Raw genomic sequence first — 25,179 nt, 5'->3', positions numbered from 1 at the left:
AAGATGAACATCTAGTTCAATATGGCATGAGAATTGTATTTATTGGGTTACTTCCGAATCAGGCATCCCAGATTATTGTTTCAGCTAAACTATCCATGTCTTAGAATGGGCACTAGATCACAGATTCTTTGATGCCTTTGTGGCTCACATCTTTCTAAGCCACTACAGCATATTGAGGATTTCATTAATTTAGAAACATCTTATATATTTTGCTTGCCTGGAATGCATACCAGAATTTAGCATCAGTGTTGTCTGCTCCTATATGGCTATGAATTTGTTTGGTTTGTATGTCATGGAAGTTGGAATTTTGGACTGGTTTTCTGCAGAGCCGTTTCTTAGGCACAGCATGGATTGTTTGCCATCTGGGGTTCTCAGCAACATTCTCACTGTCAACTAGACACTTATGGCCCCAAAAGTTTATTCATTTGGTGTTCTTTAAAATCCTGAATCCTGAACTGTTTTCCACCCTGCTGAGGAGTTTACTACCAGAAACAGACACAAAAACACAGATTTGGGAGAGGTTTTTTTGGTTCACTGCATCGTTACCACCTTTTGTGTGACATCAGAATTTGATTGGATGAAATGCCTTGGAAGTGGACACAGTAATCTATTTTCCCACAAAATCATGAATGCCCTAAAATGAGCAGTAGTATATATACTGATTGGAAGTTTAGTGACTCAATCTGTTATTTCCATTTAATCCTGTATGCTGCGCAAATTTGATTGATCAACTTGATGTCTATCACAGCACATATTTCAAAAGCCTCAAAGCAGTTAATGATTCCAAATGATCAAATTGATACAATGGCTAAAAACAAGTGTCGCCCATTAGCTCAGGCAACTTGAGTTAAATTGGGCCTTCACCCTTATGTGGTAGTGACTATATTTTTACCTTCCTACCAACAAAAAACAACTCTGGACAAAACCTGGGGTAGATTGATTGACTATTTACAGAATCTTGAAAGAAATTTCCCAAACACTGATATGATTATCGCAGGGGACGCAAATGCAAGAGTAGGCATGAATTTTCCCCAACAGTTACTAAGAGAAGGATTTGATCAAGAACTTATTCAAATGCTACTTACTTTCCACCTGAGAAATCTGAGGGATAAGGTTACAAACTCATTGGGTCTTCACCTGGAAAAAATGACCGTTATAACAAACAAAATATGGTTAAATGGATTAAACAAATTTTAAAATGCCATGGATTTGTTTCCAAACAAGGGTGCAGTGTAATCGATTTTTTTTATTCTCCCAGATTTACTCCAGAATATTGAGGATTTTGAAGTTGGGAATTATTTCTTAAGTGACCATCTCCCTATTATTCTTACTCTTAGCTATTCTCCCCTGGTGGAGATAAATATGAGCGCAAGCCAGGTATCCCTTAGGAAAATAACTTGGTGAAGTACTACTTATTGATCATGAAATTACTTCTGAGCTGATTAAATCCAACATGAACTAGTGGTCGCAACTCCTTTCTTCTGTTTTTACCCAAGTAAATTCAACAGGCAAAATACCAAAAACATGGCTTGAAACGATAATAATTCCAATCTTTAAACAAGGTGATTATCATGACCCTGTTAAAGGCTTTGTATGTATGAACTAAAAATTACAACAAAATAAATTTATTTAGTTATTGCCCCATCAGCCTGCTATCTGTAGTGGGCAAACTACAGGAAGTGCCAGGTTCCTTCACCTTAAACTAAATAGATGGATTCAAGAGCAAGAGGTCATAGGACACAAACAAATAGGCTTCTCCAAAGGGAAATCTACTTATGATCTTGTAGTAGTCCTGGCCCACCATGCCCCCAAACAGTTAAAACAATGCTCAGGCAAGCTGTATGTTGCTTTTTTATACTTTAAAAAAGCCTTTGATTCATTCTCTAGAGACTTGTTATGGAAGAAAATGGAGGATATGAACATAGACCCCAGACTCCTTTTTTAAATCAGGCAACTGCACACTAGCACCACTTGCCAGGTAAAATGTACTCAGGAAAGGGCATTAACCAATAGCATTTTAAGCAATAAAGGGATGAAACAAGGATATATAATTGCCCTGACCTTGTTTAATATATACTTAAGGGATTTACATACCATTGGAACTCAAGGATATTGATGGACACAGCCCCAAACTAGGAAACAGACATTTATCAGTGCTGCTTTATGCAGATGATGCTATCATAATGTCACACACTAGGGTAGACCTGTTACGTTCAATGGGCAGATGCTATCGTTGGAACTTAACTTTGATAAATTGAAAGTTATGGTTTAGCTAGATCATAGAAGAAACAATCCTGGAAAGTAGCGGCAAAAGAAATTGAACAAGTCAAGAAATACAAATACTTAGGCATTTTGTTAACTTATAATCTTTCTTGGTCAACCCATGTTAAAATGGCATCAGTAAACGCTTTAGTGAATTTTTTAATGCTAGGGGACATTAATACATTCCAGCAGTAATCAAGACATTCAATGCAAAATTAGTTCCACAGCTACTCTATGGCTCCCCAGTCTTTTCCCTAGCTCAAAACATTAGTCTAAATACTTTACACTCTAAATTTTTGCATAGGATTATGGGTTTTCCCAACTGCGTGTCTTATGCAGCCTTATGTATTGAACTAGGCCCATGTTCCCTAACTACCTTGGCTTGGATTAGAGCAACTACATACTTATGTAAAAATCCACCACTATTCCAAGTCAGGCAGTTTTACATGCTTACTGCTCTCTGAACTTAACACCTCAAACTGGCATGAGAAAATGGTTGATAAGATTACAGAAATTGGCATATCTATGGATGAAATATCAATGTTATCTTATCTAGAGAAGAAAAATTCCTTGAATGGGATTATCACAGATCTTCAATAGCAGCAAATTCAACTTGTTCACCTCTAAATCAATCACTAGTTGAAGCAAAGGGTTGTATGTCTTATTATTTATTTTATATGACTAACTTTAGATTGAGACGTGCATTTTCTTTAGCAAGATTCAATATTTTGCAATCTGCTTTACTCGAGGGTTGGTTCCAAAAAATACCAAAGACCGAAAGATTATGCCCTTGCAAAAGCACACAAGTAGAAACGTTAGAGAATACCATGTTTCGCTGCCCAAATAGGAAATACTTAAGGTATAAGCATCAAGTATAGTTTACATCTTTTAACGTGGATATGACAGATGATCAAAAGATAAAGTATTTCCTGGATGGTTCAAATCAGGATTTTTCTGAATTACCGGTAGTTGCCAAGTTTCTGTTGGATATAATTGGTACTTCTGTTAAGGGAGATTTTTATATTAAATGATGGTTATTTGAACTGTATTTATGTCATTCTGGTTGTAAAATGTTTTGTTTATGATGCCAATAAAGGCTTTGTATGTATGAACTAAAAATTACAACAAAATAAATTTATTTAGTTATTTAGTTGATTTTTATTCCACCTGCAGCAGGTTAAAACAATCTTAAAGTGATTCCCACATTACAATAAAAACAACATCATATACAGATAAAAATTCATAAACATGTACTTAACACTAAAACATACCAAAATAATACCTAACTCCCCCATACCCAAAACAAAAACATACCTTTACAAAGCATACCTAAAACATATCCACCTCCTCCCAGATGCCCGTGGAGGACAAGTGCCAAAAAAGCCCAGTGGACTGGGAGTAAATGGCATTGGTCATTCCAGGTGAAATGACGATCTTAACCAGGCACCGAAAGGTATATAATGTTGGACTTCTAGTGGGAGGATATTCCATAAAGTGGGGTCTATTGCAGAGAAAGTCATCCATGCAGCCCCCACCTCCTTCTCCTCAGAGGGGGAAGGGACTGTCAACAAGCCCCCCTCCCCTGTTACCTCAGCACCCAGGCCGGTCTGTATGGCAGAAGGTGCTCCCGCAAGTTGTGTGGTCCCAGGCTGTAAATAACAATTACAAACCCATAATAGCAATGTGTTCCAATCAAATATCACGTCTAGAATAAAATTAATTCACAGAACTTGGCCTTATAGTTTGTTTTTATTGTTAAAAGTGGGTTTGGGCTGGGAAACAGAGAATAAAATGTTAATATTTAAAGGTCTTGTTTCTAAAATATTGTTCTTGTGCGTCTCTAACACATCCCACTGTGGGTGTTTTGCTGTGATGTATTTTATAAATGGCAATTGTTTTATTTATAAATGGTAAATTCTTCCCTTTCTGTTCAGACTGTTACATTCTCAAAGCTCCTTCAGATTAATTTTATTAGTGATAGTAAATATTCTCAAGGCCAAACTCTGCAAAATAGTTTTTTAACCAAATTGGGTCTGAGTATCCTGGACCCAACTTGTGGCTCCCACAGCCACACAGCAGCTATAGTTAAAAAGGGAGCTTTGAATGGTGCTCTGGGGCAGGAAAGGCTCTTCCTCCCCACAAGCCACTTTCCCACATGCAAACTGGGCTGGAGGGGAGTTAGTCCAATGATTCTTTTGCTCCACATACTCAGAATACTCAATATGGAACAGCAAAATAACTCTCCCTGGTTTGTGTGCAGGAAAATGGCTTGTGGGTGAGAGGAGGCAAGAACCCAAAGTACCAGCATTGGCACTATTAGGAGCCCATTTGTGCTTTCCTAGTTTTAGAACCCATTCTCTGTACGTTCTGTGAGGCTGCAGGAAACATGAGTTGGGTCTGGGAAATGCTGACCCATGTGTAAAACCTGTTGAAAGGATGGGTCGGTGCTGCTGCCTTTTTTATTGGATTGGTTAACAGCATTTGATACTGATACATTCTAGTCAGTTACCTGACCTCCCTAGGGGTTTGTAGCCCCCCCGCCCAAAGCTCCCCCAAGCCCCAGAAAGACTCCTCACAGACTGCCTGGTTTTTTTTTTTTACAGAATTCACACAAATGATTCAGCCCTCAGCTTTGTGAAAATCTTTCTCTGTTCCCCTGGTGCACAAAGGCAGAAACTGAAGACTCCTTGGTTTGTAGCAAACTGAAATTTGTCACGCAAGCTGAATTAGAAACTGTTGTTTGTTTGTATTGTCAAAGGCTTTCATGGCTGGAATCACTAGGATGTTGTGGGTTTTGCAGGTTTGTATGGCCATGTTCTAGTAGTATTTTCTCCTGACATTTCACCTGTATCTGTGGTTGGCATCTTCAGAGGATCTGGTGGTAGTGAAGCAACTGGAGTAAATATACCTGTGAAATTCCCAGGGCAGGAGAAAGAATTATTTGCATTTGCTAAAAGTGTTAAAGGTGCTGTTTGCAGGTGTAATTTGCATGTGTTAAGTGGAATTCCCCCATTTTAGTATTTTTATGTAACACTGAAGTTACATAATCAATTAGTAAGGACATTTGCATAGCAGTTCGCCTGTGCATTTAAGTATTCATTTTTTATTGCTTCCTGCTGGGAGACATCCTGAGTCTGGGTGGTGTTCATTAATCATTGTCTTGATTCTAGTGTTTTTAAGTTCTGGTAGCCAAATTTTGTTCATTTTCATAGTTTCTTCCTTCCTGTTGAAATTGTCCATGTACTCGTGAATTTCAGTGGCTTCTCTGTGTAGTCTGACATAGTGACTGTCAGAGTGGTCCAAAATTTCTCTGTTTTCAAATAACATTCTGCGTCCAGCTTGGTTTATAACATGTTCTGCTACTGCTGATTTTTCTGACTGAATTAGTCTGCAATTCATGTCCTTTGATTCGTGTCTCGGCACTGTGTTTCTTGGTCCCTATGTAGACTTGTCCACAGCTGCAAGATATGTGGTAAACTCCTGCATAAATGAGAGGACCTGTCTTATCCCTTGCTGAACGTAGCATTTGTTGAATATTTCTGGTGGGTCTGAAGACTCTTTGAAGGTTATATTTCTTCATCAGTTTCCCTATTCGATCAGTGATTCCTTTGATGTATGGTGAAAACACCTTCCCTTTGGGTGGTTGTTTATCTTAATTCCTGTGGCTTGTTCTTGGTCTTGAAGCTCTTCTGATGTCTGTAGTAGAGTAACCATTTGACAAAATGGTGTGCCCCCCCCCAGCTGCATGCAACCATGCCCCACCTCCCCTGCAGGGAGGTGGTGGGCAGGGGCTTGGTGGTGGGTGGCCACAGCACCTGCCTAGGCCAACCACCACCACCGAGTCCCACCCCCGCCTCCCTGCTGGCCAGCTTTTGCCCGCCCCAGGCCCTGGGGGCAGCAGGAGCTGGCCTGCAGAGAGGCAGGGGGTGGGGCTTGGTGCAAGCCCCACCCCTGCTCCAAGCCCCGCTCCCAAGTGTAGGGGACCATGGGGGGGGGGGCACCTGGAGGAGGTGTTGCCATTTTCCCTCAATATGCTTCTGGTTCAATGTGAAGAAAAAGAGATTCCACCTAAACATCAGAAAAAATTTCCTGACAGTAAGGGCTGTTTGACAGTAAGTTGCGGTTCATTTTGAAACTTGGATTAGTCTACTTTTAATTTTCAGTGGGAAATCACCCAGAGATATAGAAAATTGTAAATTTTTATGGATAAAGTGAATTATTGGAGGGAAGATCCATGAAGAATTATTAGCCAAGATAACCAAATGAAACCTCCAAATTCAGAGAAAATGGATCTCTGAATGCCTGTTTCCAGGGATGACATAACTGTTGCCTTCATGCCTTGCTTGTTGGCCTTCTGGGGGCCTCTCATTGGCCAATGCTGGAAATATGATGCTGGCCCATGCTTGGTCTGATTCAGCAGTGCACTTCTTTTAGTTTTATGTTCAGCTGCTGTTTTATTTTAACAGAGCGTTGATTTGTGGGTACTTTCCCTGAGACAAGCTTGGATTTTGGGATGGCAGCCATGTTAATAATTTGCTTTAAAAGCATTTTCTCATTCAGTTTTTTAAACTCTTGAATTGTGTTATGTCTTTTGTTTGGAGACATATATTATAACTTACAGAACTAATTCATGCAATCAAAGGGAAATAGATGGATTTCCTCTTTGCAATTACCCTTGCAATTGTTTACTGGGCATTTTTTTTATTATCAAGTGCTTGTCCAGAGTCTCTGATGAGATTCTGCAAATGCAGCATCTATGTCTATCTTTCCATTCTGCTGTAGAATCCCTTATTGCAAATGCTAATCTCCAAATCCTCTCCTCGATAATGAGCTTTCTTTATGCTGTTGCCCTAAAAGCAGGCACTCCTGTGTGCTTTTTCATTGTAAATGCTCACTCGATATTAAGAAAGCATTAAGAAGCAGAAGATTTCCTGGCAAATATCAGGATGAACATTCACACTGTGTCTGTGTTTGTCTTGCCAGAGCCTTGACAACAGGTCAGGCTGTGTAATGTAATATAATAACTTGTCAAGAACATGAACACTTTATGAAGTGTTTGTAAAAAATGGTATCCCTACCCCATTGGCAAAAAAATTAAAAAACAACAACAAAAAAACAACATTATTTGGAGCTGAGGCTTCCTTCACTCTTAAAGGTAAAGGTAGTCCCTTTGGAAGCACTGGGTCATTACTGACTCACGGGGTGAAATCACATCACCATGTTTACTAGGCATATTATGTTTAAGGAGTGGTTTGGCATTGCCTTCCCCACCATCTACACTTTACCCCCAGCAAGATGGGTCCTCATTTTACTAACTTCCAAAGGATAAGTCAACCTTGAGCTGGCTACTTGAAACTGACTTCTGTATGGATTGAACTCAGGCTGTGAGCAGAGCTTTGCCCGCAGAACAGTAGCTTGCCACTCTAAGCCACAGGGTTCCTACTTCCTTCACCCTCACATGACTGTTTTACCTTTGCTTGTTTGAAATTTGGCCTCAAGTTAAAATGCCCATTCATGTGAACAACTTACATATGAGACGTACATATGCACCATGCTGCCTTAAAGCCAGAGAAATGCTCTAGTCAGGTTGTTACTGTCTACTGTGATTGGCAGTGGCTCTCCAGAATCTCATGGTAGAGGTATTTCACTTGATCCTTTAAACTGGAAAATGAACCCGGGAACTTCTGCATATAAAGTGGATTGTCTGCCCCTAGCCTGATTGCACCTATGAGAAAACTTTCCACATTTGGAGAAAGACTTGATTTCGGAGTGTTTTCAAATATAGGATTTGCCCCTATCCATTTGAGGTGGTAGCTTCATGGAAGAGGACTATACCATACTAGTTCGCTGTCAAGAGCTTTTTCTTTAAAAGAAAATACCACTGTGCTAAGGATTGTCTCCTAATAAGTAGCTGAAACTGCACAATACGGACAACTAAAGTGAAAATTTAGGATTCTGCAAACCCAGGGAAATTCCCAGGGTTGCAGGAAAACATTTGGGTTTTTTTTAATCAACTTGTTGCAGCCATGATCACCTCCACCTCATCCTGGCCATCACCACTTTCTCCTCCTCTCTACCACCATAGGTAAGGCAACCCTTAACAGCATTTGAAATACCATCATGGGATGAACTTAGGGCTGCCAACCTCCTGGTGGGAACTGGAGATCTTTTGTAATTACAACTGATCTTTAGACTAAAAAGATCCTTTCTCCTGGGAAAAAATGGCTGCTGTGCAGAGTGGACTCCAGGGTGTTATGTTCCTTTGAAGTCTCTCCCCACCCCTCCACCAAACCCCAGGCTCCCTTGATCTCCAGGTATTTCTTAGTCTGGAATTAGCAACCCAAAATGACTTTGCAAAACCTTGTGAGCCATAGTGGGTGGGCAGAGCATCACAGTGGATGTCTAGTTGTTCACCTCAACGTTCCACATTAAGGTGTTGCAGGAAAAGGTATATTCCCTTATAACAATACATTAAAAATACCGTGTTCACAAGCTGCACCTTTTGAATTTTAAATCTGAAAAACCACACAAAGTGTCTGAACACTTGAATGAAAGATTTTGGCTGACTTCAATCATTTGTGAATAAAACTTCCAGCTGTTCCAGTAGTTCTACCCAGAAAATATCTAGCTCAGGAGTAACCAATGTTGCCAGTTGTTGAAACCATACTTTTTGCAGACTCAGTGCAGAACATTCTAAGCAACCCAGCAGGGTTCAGAAGCTGGGAGTCTGAACTGGCCCAGCACATGAGATGTCGTCCCCAGATCCTCGGTGAAGGAATGGCTGTCTAATTAAATAAGAGGTTTAACAGGAATGCACCAAACACAGAGGGCTGCTCTTTTTACATCAGCAGTTTCTTCCCTGCAGGCAAGTTTGTGATTCACAGACAGCGCATCCTCTTTTGGAAACAGACTGTAATTTCTAATATAATTGGCCAATAAATAAATACATTAATGAACAGTTTAATTTACAGGGATAACCGATCAGACCCCACTTTCACCGCAAAAGATAACTGTGTTCACATTTTGCATTGGTGCAGCGTGAAACCAAGCGAGGAACACTGTAGGGGTTCTTCTTTATAATTTAAATAAGTTTCTTTGCATGGCAATTTGGGCACATTCACTCCACAGCTGTATTTTTATTCAGTGATTATCATTTCTATTCCCCCACCACCATCATTTTATCATTATTAAATATTCATTCAGAAGACATTGCATTCCCAAGACTCATCATAAGGCTACATTTCGACCCATCCCACAGCGGAAAATGGAAATCAAGTTCTTCTCCACTCTTCCCCTATTGTTAAGGGAGTTGTGATGTGTTCCCAAAATGGGGTTCTCACATTTTAGATATGCCTAAATTGTACATGTGAGGGCCCCCAGTTAATCTGGTTTTTTTTTATATATTCCTGTTTTTCTCTCAACCCATTCTAAGGTGAAAGTTTGACATTTGCCCCATGGGAACAGATAAACAGGTTGCTGAATGTTTTCTCCTGCAAGCCAAATTGCAGCATGAAAACACAGCTTTATTTGCAGCCTGGTTGCAAGATAGGAGCACTCCAGGGCTTGCTCTTTATTATTTAAGTAAATTTCCTTTCATGGCAACTGGGGTAGCTTTTTAGGGGGGACAGGAAGAACAATTTGGATCAGGACACAGCATGAAAAGAACAAGGTTGAACGTTCTTTTTCTCCAAGGGCCATTTAAAAATGCATAAGACATTCTGACAGTTAAGGTTGCCAAGTCCTGCTTGGGGAAATATATAGAGATTTGGGGGTGGAGTATGGGGAGACTGAGATTTGGGTTGGGAAGGGACCTCAGTGGGGGTATAATGTTATAGAGTCCGCCATCCAAAGCAGCCATTTTCTCCAGGGGACTTGATCTCTGTAGCTTGGAGATCAGTTGTAGTTCCTGGAGATCTCCAGCCCCTATCTAGAGGCTGGCAGTTCTTCAATGGATGCTGTCTGGTCTAATAGCCAGATGAAGGAGAAATGAACTGTTGTAACCATGTTCTTTGCTTAGGCCAAATAGTGCTCCTTTTTCCTCTCCCTCTCTGGATAAGTGCCCTGCCTAGCCCAGGCTGAAAGGGGTTCCCATTTTGAAACTAATTTTGATATAAAAGTATGACTTTTATTTATTTTTTATTGTGGTTGCCCAGTTGGTTCCATGAATGAACGAGAAGCTATTTTTCTCCAGAGTCGGGACCCAAAGAAGATTGCAATATCGTTGTATCTTCCTCAATTTTATACTCAAAACAACAATTCTGCGAGGTAGGTTAGGCTGGAGAGAGTGCATGGCCCAAGGTCTCCAAGCAAGCTAACATGGCAGAGCAGAAATTGTGGATCTCCCAGATCCTAGTCCAATACCCTAACCACTATACCACGGAGCCATAGAAACAAACACATCTTGCCATCACATGCCTATGAAGATACCAACCATAAATCCAAGCAAAAAATTAGGAGCTAAAACTCCTGGACCACAACCACATAGCCCAGAAAACCCACAACAGCCAGTCGATTCTGGCTGTGAAAGCCTTCGACAATATACTGTATCCTGCTTTCTCTAAATTGTAAGTTTGACTGTTGCAGGTCAGCTGAAGGCTGAAGGCACATCATCTATCAGACACTGATGTTGGACAATACTGGAACATGACTGGATGCCAAATGCCTGGGTTAGATATCATATATTTGTGAAACATTCATGCATCCAGAATCAGCTGGAGAATATTTGCCATCTAAATTCACAGAAAAGAATGTGCGGGAAGAACTAGTAGGGAGGAATATTTTCAGCTGTAGAGCAAAACTAGATATAGGCAAATAGGAGTGAGCAGCCCTGCAGGACCTCTTCCCACAGTATGCATTATTTACTACAGATGAAGGGGTGGCCCAATAGGATGCTACAGGCTTCACTGATTTGCATTCTCCACTGCACTTGCAGAGAATCTGGGGAATCTGGACATTGTGGGAACTGCATCTTCCTTGATAGGTGGTTTTCAGAGATACTGTGCATATTGAAGGCCTTCAAACCCATGAAGCTGTCTGAACCTGAGTTAGACCATTGGCCAGTCAAGATCAGTATTGTCTACACTGACAGGCAGCAACTCTCTAGGATCTTAGACACATGGCTATTGAATCATTTGCTACCTGATTCCTTTATCTGGAAATGCCTGAGGATGAGCATGCACAGCAGATGTTCTACCAGTGAGTTACGGTCCCTGTCCTTGTCAGTGCCCCCAGCAAGTGCATTCAAATTGGACATTTTCAACCAATCCAGCAGGACATTTCAATGGGTGGAAAGAGTTCTGCCTGTGAGATGGAGGTCATGTTAAAACAAAAAATAACACCAACAACAATAAATGTAGTCTAAGGGCTGCCACACCCTGACCTGGATAGCCCAGGCTAGCCTGAACTGGTCATATCTCAGAAGCTAAACAGGATCGACCTTGGCTGGTATTTGGATGGCTAGTATTTGGATGGGAAACCTTCAAGGAATATCAGAGTCATGACGCAAAGGCAAGCAATGGCAAACTACTTCCAAACATCTCTTGCCTTGAAAACCCTATAGGATTACCATAAGTCAGCTGTGATTTGACAGTAAAAAAAAGGGGAGCTGCTGAGCCCCTGGTGGGAACAGAGAGTACAATCCTCCCCCAGTCCCACAAAAACTACAATGCCAGAAGTTCTTACCAAAAGTGACAAAAGGTAGCTCTCTTTTTTAAAAAAAAACCAGAGTGATGTAGCACTGCATGTGACGCTGTGGCCCCTCCCATGCTCCTGCTTGGCACCCACTTTTCAGCTGTCCTCCACACCGCTGGTGAGAAGTACAGAGGGAAACATTGGGGAGGGGGACCTCTTTGAGCTAGGCATAGACTCCAGAGAGAATGCCATAGCGGCGGATAAACAACTGCTACTGAGAAGAACAGCATGCTGAAAATTACAGAAAGTGAGTGGGCTGATGTGCCCAATATCTGGGAGTTTTTCATTCGGACTCTCAATTAATCTTCCTCCTTTTTTGAAGCTCTCTCTGGGAGTTGCACATAGAAGGATTAAAAAGGAAATGGTAATGAGCAAGCCAGTTATGGAAACAGCAGGTTAAAAAGTAATTATGCTGGGAAGAAGCACATTGACACAAAACAGGAACTGGATCTTTGATCCCGATTACAGGCTTAAGTAAGCAGAAAAGAATAGAGAGTTCAGTCTTAATCTTGTCCTTGTGTACTCCGATTAAACCCCCATAAAATAGAGGAGCTTTGTTATTTTTTTTTGGCCTGAATAAAAATAGACCTTATATAAGAACTTAGCCAGAACAACTGTGCTAGTTCAGCCTCGCATCTCAGAGTTGCAGTGCTAGAGTTGCATCGTTGTTTGTGACATTGATCCAGCTGTTCTGGTTTAGACTGATTTTGATAACTGACCCTGTTTTTGTCTGTTGAAAAAATGTGAAGGATTTCTTATTAAACAATTCCTTGGGATGAATTGAGTTACTGTTTTCCAGATACTACTTCCCTTTTGAGATATAAGCATCTGGAAGTCAAAGCTCTGTTCATCAAATACAAGCTTATATCTGACAAAGGCAGCTTCGACTCTTGAAAGCTTACACCTTGAAAATGTTGCTTGTCTCTGAGTTGCTATTGAACTTAAATCTAGTTGTTCTATTGTAACACCAACACAGCTGCCCTCTGAAACTGTCCCTTTAATAGTGGCTTATATTTTGAAATGAGTCACAGAAGTTTTTAATGCCATGGAGGTAAATAGAATCCTATCAAGTCTCTATTAAAGGGACAAAATAGATTCCGCCAGTGAGTTGGCAGCAGAGGCGTAGCAAGGGGGAAAAGCGCCCAGTGCACTGGTACATCATGCACCCCCATCCTGCCCTGGAATGCCCCTGTCCCCCTCCAGAATGCCCCCAGAACACCACCACCACGCACTCACCACACCCCCACAGGGGTGCGTGCACAGTGCATCATGCCTCTTATCCCCTTGGAGCTACACCTCTGGTTGGCAGTCCTAACCAAGATTTACCATGTGCTAAGCACTACAATTTTCCCTGATATAATGCACATAAATACATAGAGATTTTCTGGTTTACAATGGCTGTGTAGCAGATAGAATTTCAACAGACAAAACACAGTAAACACAATGATATTTTCTTTTTAATGTTATTTTATAGCTTCTGAAACATTACTGCGTTCCTGATGATATTATGGTCTCCTCGGGAAAAGTAATAAAATATAAATGTATATTTAAGAACAACTTTTAAAAATTTTGTTATAATGCACTAACAAGGTTGCCCTTCTGCAAGATCTGGCTGTTCAGACAAAGCTATGAAGTGGGTGAAACTAAAGGAAGAGGGAAATTATAGTTTGCAAGATATAATGATGTTGTTAGGAGGCTGCATCTTGGCAATGACTGTAGGAGCTATGAGTTGTGCTGGCTGGTTTTGCCTTTCTCCAGTGGTAGTTCAGCTGATGGGTTCAGCAGCATCTGATAAGTATGGCAAGGGTATGCCTCAGCCCTAATAGAAAACTTTGCAGAAAGGCATGACTAGCAGATAGTTACTGCTGTTTACTGTGTTTTGCTTTGCCTGTGCCCATAGTGGCTGCAGGACAGAACTGCATTAGAACTGCATTAGAAGTAAAAAAAATTAAAAGTCATTTCATGAATGCAGACAAACTTTGGCTGATTTGAGCACTGGGAATTTTGTTCCCCCCCCCCCCCCAGTCTTCCCCTCTCAGTGGCCCTGTCACCATATGCCTCTACATCAGGTGGAACCAACATAAGAGTGGATTGGTTGGCTGTGTTGCTGGGAGCATCCTGCTTGGCTGCAGGGTGGTAGATTTGGTTCTTTTGCAATCTTGCAGACTGTGATGGAGCACAGGTGGATGGGGGCATCACCATTTTATCAGCCTGCAGGAGAAAGAAAGATTGTGTGTATGGAGCTTGACTGCAGTGGTTGCAGTCAAGTGGTTACTTAATTAGAAAATACAGGTCATTTATATGTCTAGTATTTTATCAGTTTATTTTGTGGACAGACTTTCCAGTTCAAAACTGGATACATAGCAACTCTATAGGCATGTAAACATGCAGAGAAAATAAGGTCAGCATATTCCTTTTCTTCTCTACTGTCCCCTACCCCCATGGCCTATCCAGATAGTAAATTTAGAACTTTCCCATTATAGGTGTAGTCATATGCATTAGTAAACATTCTTCATTTACAAAACAGTACATTTTTATGGTCAGTTCAAAGATATAGCTTGCTTTGGAAACTGCTGCAGCACAGGTTGTCACAGAATACAGTTAGCAGTGAACTGTCTGCCTTGTCAAATAATGGGGAAAACTGAGGATCAGGAAGTGACCCTTGAGGTGAGAATGAGAGTATTTCCAAGTCTTCATCTTGCGGAGGACATGCACTGGGGCAAGAATGTTTGCATTTAAACACATCATACATGGATAGATACCACTGGCTATCAAAATCTGATCAAGTCTACCTACACGTTACATTTTCCCCAGGGATGTCTCTAGGGTGAAGCATATCCTGAAATTTTATTCTTCACAATATGCAGGCCTGGTTAGGACTGGGACTGGAGCCTGTGCAGAGAGGAGACTTAGGCCTTTTTCCCTGTGTTGGGTGGCCTATTTACCCTATAATGGGCTGCGCAATTTCTGATGTGCTACATACTACTTTTCCATGACAGGAACAACACCACCAGCCCAGGACTATTTCAAGACAGGAAAGTGGTGCAGAGGTAAGCTCCAATTCACAATTTCTATCTCCCCCTAAATGTGACAGGTTGCTGTCTGGGAGGGAAAGGAGGGAGAGGCACCAAGCTGAGCCGGCTGCATAGTGCCAAAGGAGAAAGAGAGGAGGCTGAAGGTTGTGCAGGGCTGCCTTTATTAAGTCTGTTCCCGTCCCTCAGTCCTGGCCACTGCCTGCCTATTTGAATTTCACCCACATGCACCTGGGAAGTGTAGAACTTCAGAATACGTCTTTCCACCCAACTCAGGGGCATCTCCATGGCAAGTGTCCCCAAAGGGAAAATACAGAGTTTAGTCACGGTTGCCTGGAGAAAACTATTTTGTTCCTTTTAATAGAGAATTAATAGGATGTTATTTACCAGGTGATGATATTCAATGACATATCATTAAAAAAAAAACCCTCCAGTTATCCATTTTCACACATTAACAATGCAATTCTAAGGAGAATTACTCTAGCCTAAGCTGATTGTGCTGATGAGAATAAGTCTACATAGGATATAATGTTAAAGGGATAGCAGCACATGCCTGTTGGAAAGCCAACATGTATTTCTGAAGTTAAAACATTTACTAATCACCTTTTCCCCTTGCAGAACTCAAGGCAGCATACAGTATAAATAGAACATTATAAAGGCATAATAAAAACAACAATGACAATATCCTGAAAAAGTCATGGTTTCAAAACTCCAGTTAGGTCTGCTAATAATAAAAGTGAAATCTATCAAATGTGGTCCTAAATAAAACGGTCTTTAACTGCCTCCTGAAAATTAACAATGAGGGGGCCAGGAATATATTCCTGGGGAGGTTATTCCGTAATTGCAAGACTGCCATGGAAAAGGCCCTCTCTTGTGTACCCATCAAATTGGCTTCTTTAATTGGTGGGACAGTCAGGAAGGCATCTCACTGCAATCTTAATTCTCAGGCAGGAACACATGGGAGAAGACAGTCCTTCAGATGCCTCAGTCTGAAGCCATGTAGGGATTTGAATTGGGCTCTGGAGCAGACTAGTAGCCAGTGTAATTGGGTGTAGTATTAGGGACACATGCTCTCAGTAGCTGGCTCCAAGCATAAGAACATAAGAACATAAGAACTAGCCTGCTGGATCAGACCAGAGTCCATCTAGTCCAGCATTCTGCTACTCGCAGTGGCCCACCAGGTGCCTTTGGGAGCTCACATGCAGGATGTGAAAGCAATGGCCTTCTGCTGCTGCTGCTGCTCCTGAGCACCTGGTCTGCTAAGGCATTTGCAATCTGAGATCAAGGAGGATCAAGATTGGTAGCCATAGATTGACCTCTCCTCCATAAATCTATCCAAGCCCTTTTTAAAGGTATCCAGGTTAGTGGCCATCACCACCTCCTGTGGCAGCATATTCCAAACTAGCCTTTCAGCCCTGCCTGGGACAGATCCTCCTGTTGGTCTGCCTGCCTGCCAGCCGAGCGGAAGTCCACCGGGTGAGCTGCCGCCTGCTGCCACTGGGAAGGAGTGAGAGTCCTTCCCCACCCACCCCATTGGAAACACCTGCAGGGTAGGTGGGGCCTGGCAGCTACAACAGGAGCCTCCACCCAGGCAGCCCAAGGCAGCCAGCCTTTTCAGCCCTGCCTGGGACAGATGCTCCTGTTGGTCTCGCCTCGGCCACCTCGCCAGCTGAGCGTGAGGTCCACCGGGTGAGCTGCTGCCTGCTGCCACTCTCGCTGGAAGGAGTGAGAGTCCTTTTCCCCACTCCACCCCATTAGGAAACACCTTGCAGGGGTGGGGGGCCTGGCAGCTACAAACAGGAGCCTCCCACCAGCAGCCTCCAAAGGCAGCCAGCGCCTTTCAGCCCCTGCCCTGGGACAAGATCCTCCTGTTGGGTTCTGCTCTGCCTGCCAGCCGAGCGAAGATCCACCGGGTGAGCTGCAGCCTCGCTGCCACTGGGAAGGAGTGAGAGTCCTTCCCCACCCACCCCATTGGAAACACCTGCAGGGGGTGGGGCCTGGGAGCTACAACAGGAGCCTCCACCCAGCAGCCTCCAAGGCAGCCAGCCTTTCAGCCCCTGCCTGGGACAAGATCCTGCCCTGTTGGTCTGCCTGCCTGCCAGCCGAGCCCGGAAGCCCACCGGGTGAGCTGCACGCCTGCTGCCACTGGGAAGGAGGTGAGAGTCCCTTCCCCACCCACCCTGGCATGTGGAAACACCTGCAGGGGGAGTGGGGCCTGGCTTAGCTACGAACAGGAGCCTCCACCCAGCAGCCCAAGGCAGCCAGCTCTTTCCAGCCCTGCCTGGGACACAGGATGCTCCTGTTGGTCCGCTGCCTGCCTGCCAGCTGAGCCGAGGAAGTCCACCCGGGTGAGCTGCCAGCCTGGCTGCCACTGGGAAGGAGTGGGAGAGTCCTTCCCCACCCACCCCATTGGAAACACCTGCAGGGGTGGGGCCTGGCAGCTACAACAGGAGTTCTTCCACCAGCAGCCCAAGGCAGCCAGCCGTTTCTTCAGCCCTGCCACCTGGGACACAGATCCCTCCTCCTGTTGGTCTCGCCTGCCTGCCATTGCCGAGCCGGAAGTCCGACCCGGGTGAGCTGTCGCCTGCCGCCACTGGTAAGGAGTGAGACTCCTTCCCCACCTACCCCATTGGAAACACCTGCAGGTGGTGGGGCCTGGCAGCTAAGCCAACAGGAGCTCCACCCAGCAGCCCAAGGCTTGTCATAGACTGTCTTGTTTGTATTAGTGTTGAATTAGTGGGTAGGTTATAGTTAGCTTCTGCTCCAGCTCAGTGGTAGTTTAGGCTATCTTGTTTAAGCTGGTGATATTTATTAGCAGAGCTGGGCCCACCCTTTAGTTAGGGGGGGGGGGTTATTTCCAGTCCAGGCTCTGGGTGTGGAGGGAATTTAGCTGAGTCATTGGGGCGGGGGGGGCACCAACTTTGGGGCTAGGGATCCCCAGTGCTGATGGGATCGGGGAAGATATTAGCGCGTACGGCGGCTGACCATATGATAGAAGGCGCTACGAGATATGGCTATGCTCGTTCGCCGTCTACTGACCTCCGACCTATCCCGAAGAATCGATGGTGGTTGGGGAATCAGGGACACTTTCTGCTTCGCCGCTTTTGGTGTTGATTAATGCCAGGTCCATTATTAACAATAAGACCAAGGTGCTCCAGGCTTTTCTCGGAGCCCAGCAGGTGGACCTGGCGTGTGTCACCGAAACCTGGTGCGCTGAGAGGGGTGAGACCGTCGCCTTTTGTCAGGGCGTAGGTCAGCTGGCCAGCACCAGGTTTCGATGTCTTGCCACCAAACCGCTTGAATCACAGGGCCGGGAAGGGCGGGTGGCATTGTTCGGGTCCGGGAGTCCTATTCCCTTCAGGGCGCTCCCCGTCCCAGAGATCACCGGCATGGGATGTGTGTCAGCTCTAGAGTGGCTGGCCCCTGGAGAGGTTGGCTGTTCTTCCTGAATTGTACCGATTAAGCCTAGCGCGCCGGGAAGCAGCCTGCCGCGGCTGCTGGAGGTGGTGTCGGACTGGGCGCTGCGGTTCCCCAGGCCTATTGTCTTGGGGGGACTTCAACGTCCATGCCGATGCCGCCCCTCATGTACAGCGGCGGGCGGACCTATAGTGTCATCCATGGCGACAGCTTAGGCCTCTCCTTAGTAAATTCGGAGGGCCCCCCACTCACGCAGGCCGCTAACACTGCATGGATTTGGTCTTTGGGTCGGGATTGATTTAATGCGTGTCCTCTGTCAACAGAGTGCCATGGTCCGGACCATTCACGCCCTGTATCGGTCCGGATGGACATGCCCCCACCGCCCCCCTTGCTCTAGGGCAGACATCGGCATGATTTATGACCCGCCAGCGGAGATCGTTATGGATCCACTTGGTTTCCCTTGAATGCTCTGCGGGACCCTGAACTCCGCCCGGCACACTTTCGATGAGCAGGTAAGAGGACTGGAATTCCCGGCTCTCTGATGCCATCGAAGTTCGTTGTCTCTCAAGCGGCCTCTATGCCCCCGGGCCTCTCGGGCGTGGCTCCATGGCGTTAATAACACAGGAGTTACGCCAGATGAAATGGGCTTGGCTTAGGGACGCCTAGATGCTAATATGGAGGAAATCTCGTGGACGAAGCTCTTGCGCGAGGAACATCTTAGAGTAGGACGCTTTATGGAAAGCCTATGAGACATGGCACGAAGCGAAGCCAGTTTAAGAGAACTTTCTTCTCCTCCTCTACGCGATCCGCTAGCTTTCGCCCGGCACAATTGTTTCGTGATAATTCGGTCTTTAACCTCCTTATCGGAGGGTTCTTCAAATTCCCAATTGAGCATTAGCTGTGAGGCATTTATGGCGAGCTTTTTCTAGCGGATAAGGAATCGCCAAGGCCCCATTTCATGGGACCTTCCTCCTATGTTGGATACAATTAGTGAACCTGGAGGCTCCCTTTGCCGTCTTCCAGGCCCTTTTGCATGGCCCAGTTTTCCCTGCTCTCTGAAGCCGCTTGTTGACAGGGCCTTAGCTGCTGTTAGACCTTACTACCTGTCCTCTGGATCCGCGTGCCTCCTCCTGGCTTGTAAAAACTTGCCGGGAGGAGCTACGACCCTCATCTGTTGAGTATCATCAATGCCTCCCTTGAGCAAGGAGTCTTTCCGGATGGGTTGGAAGGAGGCAGTGGTCCACCCACTCTTACCTAAAAGACCATCGTTAGATCCGAGGGATCCTGGCTGTAATTACTCGCCCCGTCTCGTAATCTTCGTTTCTGGGGAAGGTAATTGAGAGAGTGGTGCTGGAGCAGCTTCAAGGCTTTCTGGATGACACATCGGCTTTTGACCCTTCCAGTCCGGCTTCCGTGCTGGGCATGGGACGGAGAACTGTTCTCGTCGCCCGTCACAGATACACTCATTCATACAACTTGACCCGGATCGGCGCTGCTGAGTATTATTAGATCTTACATGCAGCGTTTGATATGGTCGATCATGACCTTTTGACCCACCGCCTGGCCGCCTCCGGAATCACGGGGCATGGTCCTTCAATGGATTGTCTCGTTTCTCCGGGGCCGGAATCAACAAGTGAGAAGCGGCGGGGGATCAAGCTTCTCCCAGAAGTGCCCGCTTTCTTGCGGTGTACTCCCCAGGGAGCGCTATTATCCCCGCTATTATTTAACATCATATGTAGTAATGCGATTCCCCTTGCTCAGCTGGTGCGGAGTTTTTGGGCTGGTCTGTCATCAGTATCGCGCGGATGACACCCAGCTCATTCTGTCGTATGGAGGGAGCAGCCGCTACGCCCTGTGGTCTCTTTCAGCATTGTCTGGAGTAAGCGGTTAAGCTGGTTGGTTGCGACAGAGTGCAGGTTAAAAGCTGGAATCCATCGAAGACGGAGATCCTTTTGGCTTGGCCGCGAGGGGAGGGCGGGACTTTTCAGCCGCCCGGTGTGGGAGGGGTCACATTAGGCGCCGACCCCCTCTGTGGGCGTAACCTGGGGTCCACCTGGATTCGATCTCTTTCTATGTGGAGACCCAGGTGGGCCCATATAACCCGGGTTGCCTTTTCCCACCTTCGCCAGGCCCGGGCGGCTGGCCCTTCCTCTCCCAAAGCGGACCTAGCCACCTTGATCCACGCAACGCAGTCACCTCCAGGCTAGACTATTGTAATCTCGCTCTCACGCTGGCCTTCCCTTGCGCTCGATCCGGAGATTGAAACTGGTCCAACTTGTCGCGGTGGCGCCGCTTCTGCTCACAGAGCAGCGCCAGTTGTGGGACCATATTCAGCCTGTGCTGGCGCCGACTACATTGGCTCCCGGCAGTAGAGTTCCGGATCGTTTTCAAGGTGTTGGTGTTGATAGCCTTTAAGGCCTCACAGCGGCCTGGGACCCTCGTATCTTCGGTGACCGCATCACCCCCATATGTTCCCACACGGCCTCTTCGTGCCTCGGTAGAGGCCAATCTACTGGTGGTCCCCGGCCCCTCGATGATCGCGGCTGGCCTCCACACGAGGCCAGGGCCTTTACAGCCCTGGCCCCGGCCTGGGTGGGAACGACTCTCCCACCAGCTGTTGACCCTCGGCGGGGACTTGGTGAAAATTCCGGCTTAGGAGACCTGCAAGACGGAGCTGTTCGCCCGGGCCTTTGGAGAGTCCAGCCGCTGATGGTGCCCTTCCGCTGTGCCCCCTTCCGGCTGGCCCCTTTCGGCTGGCCCTTCCGCCCGGCCTCTAAGATCTGGGGCCTATAACATCTATCGAGACCTACCGTTCTCCCTGGGGGGGGAAGAATTTAATATTAGGCACCGGGCGCCACCTACACCTATGCCTATATTTATTTTACATTTAAATGCTAATGTTTAGCTAGTTTTCGCTGCTTTTATAAGTTTTAGCCTATTTATGATGTTTTAAAATTGTATTTATTATCTGCTGTACACCGCCCAGAGCCCCTCGGGGATGGGGCAGTCTAGAAGCCCAAAGTATAAATAAATAAATAAACACCAATCACACGTTGCGTGAAGAAGTGTTTCCTTTTATTAGTCCTAATTCTTCCCCCCAGCATTTTCAATGAATGCCTCCTGGTTCTAGTATTGTGAGAAAGAGAGAAAAATTTCTCTCTGTCAACATTTTCTACCCCATGCATAATTTTATAGACTTCAATCATATCCCCCCTCAGACGTCTCCTCTCTCAAACTAAAGAGTCCCAAACGCTGCAGCCTCTCCTCATAAGGAAGGTGCTCCAATCCTTCAATCATCCTCGTTGCCCTTCTCTGCGCACTTATATCTCTTAGATATCCTTTTTGAGATGCTTGGCTGACCAGGAGACTGAACACAGATACTCCAAGTTGCGGCGAATTCGCACCACTGTAAAGCTTTATATAAAGGCATGACAATCCCCTTGCAGGTTTTATTATCAACTCCTTTTCCTAAAATTACCCCCAGCATAGAGTTTGCCTTTTTCACAGCTGCCATGCATTGAGTGGACATTCCCATGGAACTCTTTCTCTCAGCCTAAAGGATGCCCAAATCCCTTTCCTGGTCTGCTTGACTGATAAAGCACTGACCAGCCTGAAATTAGCGTGTAATGTGCAAAGTTTGGATTTTTTTGCCCCTGTGTTGCATCACTTTACATTTTAAGCTACGGTATTGGAACTGCATTTTGCCATTTCTGTAGCCCACTCACCTAATTTATCAAAGGTCCAGGCTTGAGGCTCTTGTAATCCTTTGTGGTTTCTTACCACCCTACATGAATTTGAGTATCATCTACAAACTTGGCCACCAGCACTACCCACCCCCCCTACTTCCAGGTCATTTATGGAATGAGAAGTTAAAGAGCGCACTGGTCCCAAAGGAACGGATCCTTGCCAGGGGACACCCACTCCCTACATCTCTCACAAATTTGTGAGAACTTCCCATTTATACCCCACCACCCTTTGTTGTTTCCTGTTCCTCAACCAGTTTTTAAAATCCCATAGGAGGACTTCCCCTCTTATTCAGCTTCATTTTGGCACTGGAGTTTTCTCAAGCAGTCTCTGGTGAGGAACTTTGTCAAAAGCCTTTTGGAAATCTTGAAGTAGAACCCCAATGTCCACTGGATTCCCCCTTCATCCACATGTCTGTATTTACACCCTCTCAAAAGGAACTCTATAAAGTAAAGTTTTGTAAAGACCAGGACTTGCCTCCTACAAAGCCAAAATGCTGACTCTCTTCCTCAGCAGAGTCTTGCCTTTTCTACATGTTTTATAATTTTTATCTTTAATGATGATAGATTCTACTAATTTACCAGGAACAGATGTCAAACTGACTGGCCTGTAATTTCCCGGGTCCCCCCTAGACCCTTTCTTAAAGATTGGTGTGACATTGGCCATCTTCCAGTCTTCAGGGATGGAGCCTGATTTCAGGGATAAGTTGCATATTAATGTGAGAACATCAGCAATTTCATGCTTGAGCTCTTTAAGAACTCTTGGATGAATGCAATCTCACTGCAATCTTAAGCAGCAGTCTAGCTGCAGCATTCTGGACTAGCTGCAGCTTCCAAACACTTTTCAAGGGTAGCTCCAAGTAGAGCAAGTTGCAGTAGTGCAATCTAGAAGTCCCTGAGGCATGGATCACTGTGGCTAGATCTGACTAAACCAGAAATGGATGCAGCTGATGCATCAGAAGAAACTGGGCAAAAGCACTCCAAACCACAGCAGCCACCTGATTTTCTAAAGTGAGCACTTTTGAGCTGTGAATCTGGCTTTTTAAAGGGAGTGTAACCCCATCCAAATCAGGGGAGATTTGGAGTTCCTGGTTTGCTTTTCTACTAACTCTTGTTTTGTCAGAATTAAAGTTTCAGCTTGTTCCCCTCATCCAGCTGGTTACTGACTCCAAGCATTGGTTCAGAGCATCAACATCATCTCCCAATAAGGTGGAAAAGAAAAGCAGAGCTGGGTATTATCCACATGTTGGTGACATCACAGCCCATACCTGCTGAGGGCCTCTTCCACTGGCTTCATATTGATATTAAATAGGAAATATTATGTAGTCCCGCAGCACATCACAGGTCAACAACCAGGGTGCACAGCAGGAGGCCCCCAACACTATCTTCTGAGACCAACTCCCCAGATTGGACTTGAACAACTGTAATGTGGTGCTCCTTAGTCCCAATGCTGAGAGGGTGGCTCAGTAGGATGCCATGGGCAGTAGAATCAAAGGTCACTGAGAGATCCAACAGAACTAGCAGAGTCACATTCCTTTAGTTCTCAATAGCACTCTTTGTTCCAAATCTTGGCTTGAAGCCAAATTGAAATAGGTCTAGAAAACCAGTGTCTTCCATGAACCCAGTCACAGAAGATTGGCTACTGGCAGGAAATTTTCTGATACAGTAGAACTCAGGGAAGTGGGTTTTTTTTTGGGGGGGGGGGTAAAGCAGGTCTAATTACTGCCCTGTTGATCATGAGTGGCACAATTGTTGCTCTCAAGGAAGTATTCATCACTCCTCTTATGGCCTCACCCAGTGCCCTTCTGGCAACTTTTATTAGCGAAGAAGGGCATAGATCGATAACATAAGTGGTAGGTCTCACCTGTGCAAGGTAGGTCTCACCTGTCCACATCCTCAAGAACTGCAAGCTGAAATTGGACAAGTAGATACCATGTTTCCCAGAAAAATAAGACAGTGTCTTATATTAATTTTTGCTCCCAAAGATGCACTATGTCTTATTTTCAGGGGATGTCTTATGCTTCCGCTCCACAGCTGCATGCTCTGCTGTTCTGTTCGACGGGCATGCTTCCAAACAAAAACTTTGCTACGTCTTACTTTCGGGGAATGCTTTATATTTAGCACTTCAGCAAAACCTCTACTATGTCTTATTCTCAGGGGATGTCTTATTTTCGGGGAAACAGGGTACCAAAGGCAATATCATCTGAACATGCATCCACTCTAGTATCTCAACCAAAGTGAATCTGCACAATTTTGTCTGCAAAGTAAGTGGCAAATAGGTAGCAATTTGCCACTTTGTGTGGTCAAAGTCCAAATCCTAGGGGCTATGATGTAAAGCCTCTGAAACAGCTCATTTAGACAATTAAGTGTAGATGCAATGGTGCCTTTTCACAAACATCACTGCCACAGAACAGGCTCTAGCACTGGCTTGAAGCTGTATTCTTGCTCCAGATTTTCTAGCCATCTCCCTTCCATTTCATTACCACCAGCTCCCCAATGAATGAGGGAGATTGCTTAGTGCCATTGTGGTGGAGGGAGAGGGCGCTTAGGGGAGACTGTAGTTAGGTCCTGTCAGTATTGTGTGCTGTGACTGGCAGCAGCTCTCCTGTGACTCCAGCAGTGAAGGGCTGTTCCTAACATTTACTGCATAGGCAGACATGCCCAAGATTGAGCCCATGCATCTACCTCATCAGGCTGACATTCTTGCAGAACAAATGTCAAGTCCCTGTCATGTGGAAATGAGTAGCTGAAGCTCTTTCAAGGCAGGGAGGTAATGTTTCCCAGTAAATACTAAATAGCATCCTATTAAGCCTCTATTAATGGGCAGGATATTTTATTTTCTCCAGTCAGTTGGCAACATTTTCCCCTTTGCACAGCACTGGGATGCCACAGTTAACTAAAATTGAGCAAGAGGGGTTTTTTGCGCAGTTCCCAACATGAAACTAATTCAGAAGCAATCTACATAGTCCATTACACAAATCCCCAAATGCAATTAGCAATAAAAACTGCTCAGGCTTCCTCAGTTATCAGAGCTG

The sequence above is a fragment of the Sphaerodactylus townsendi genome, linkage group LG01, assembly GCF_021028975.2.
Source record: "Sphaerodactylus townsendi isolate TG3544 linkage group LG01, MPM_Stown_v2.3, whole genome shotgun sequence".
Taxonomy (NCBI): domain Eukaryota; kingdom Metazoa; phylum Chordata; class Lepidosauria; order Squamata; family Sphaerodactylidae; genus Sphaerodactylus; species Sphaerodactylus townsendi.
Note: the sequence above shows the minus strand (reverse complement) of the source record.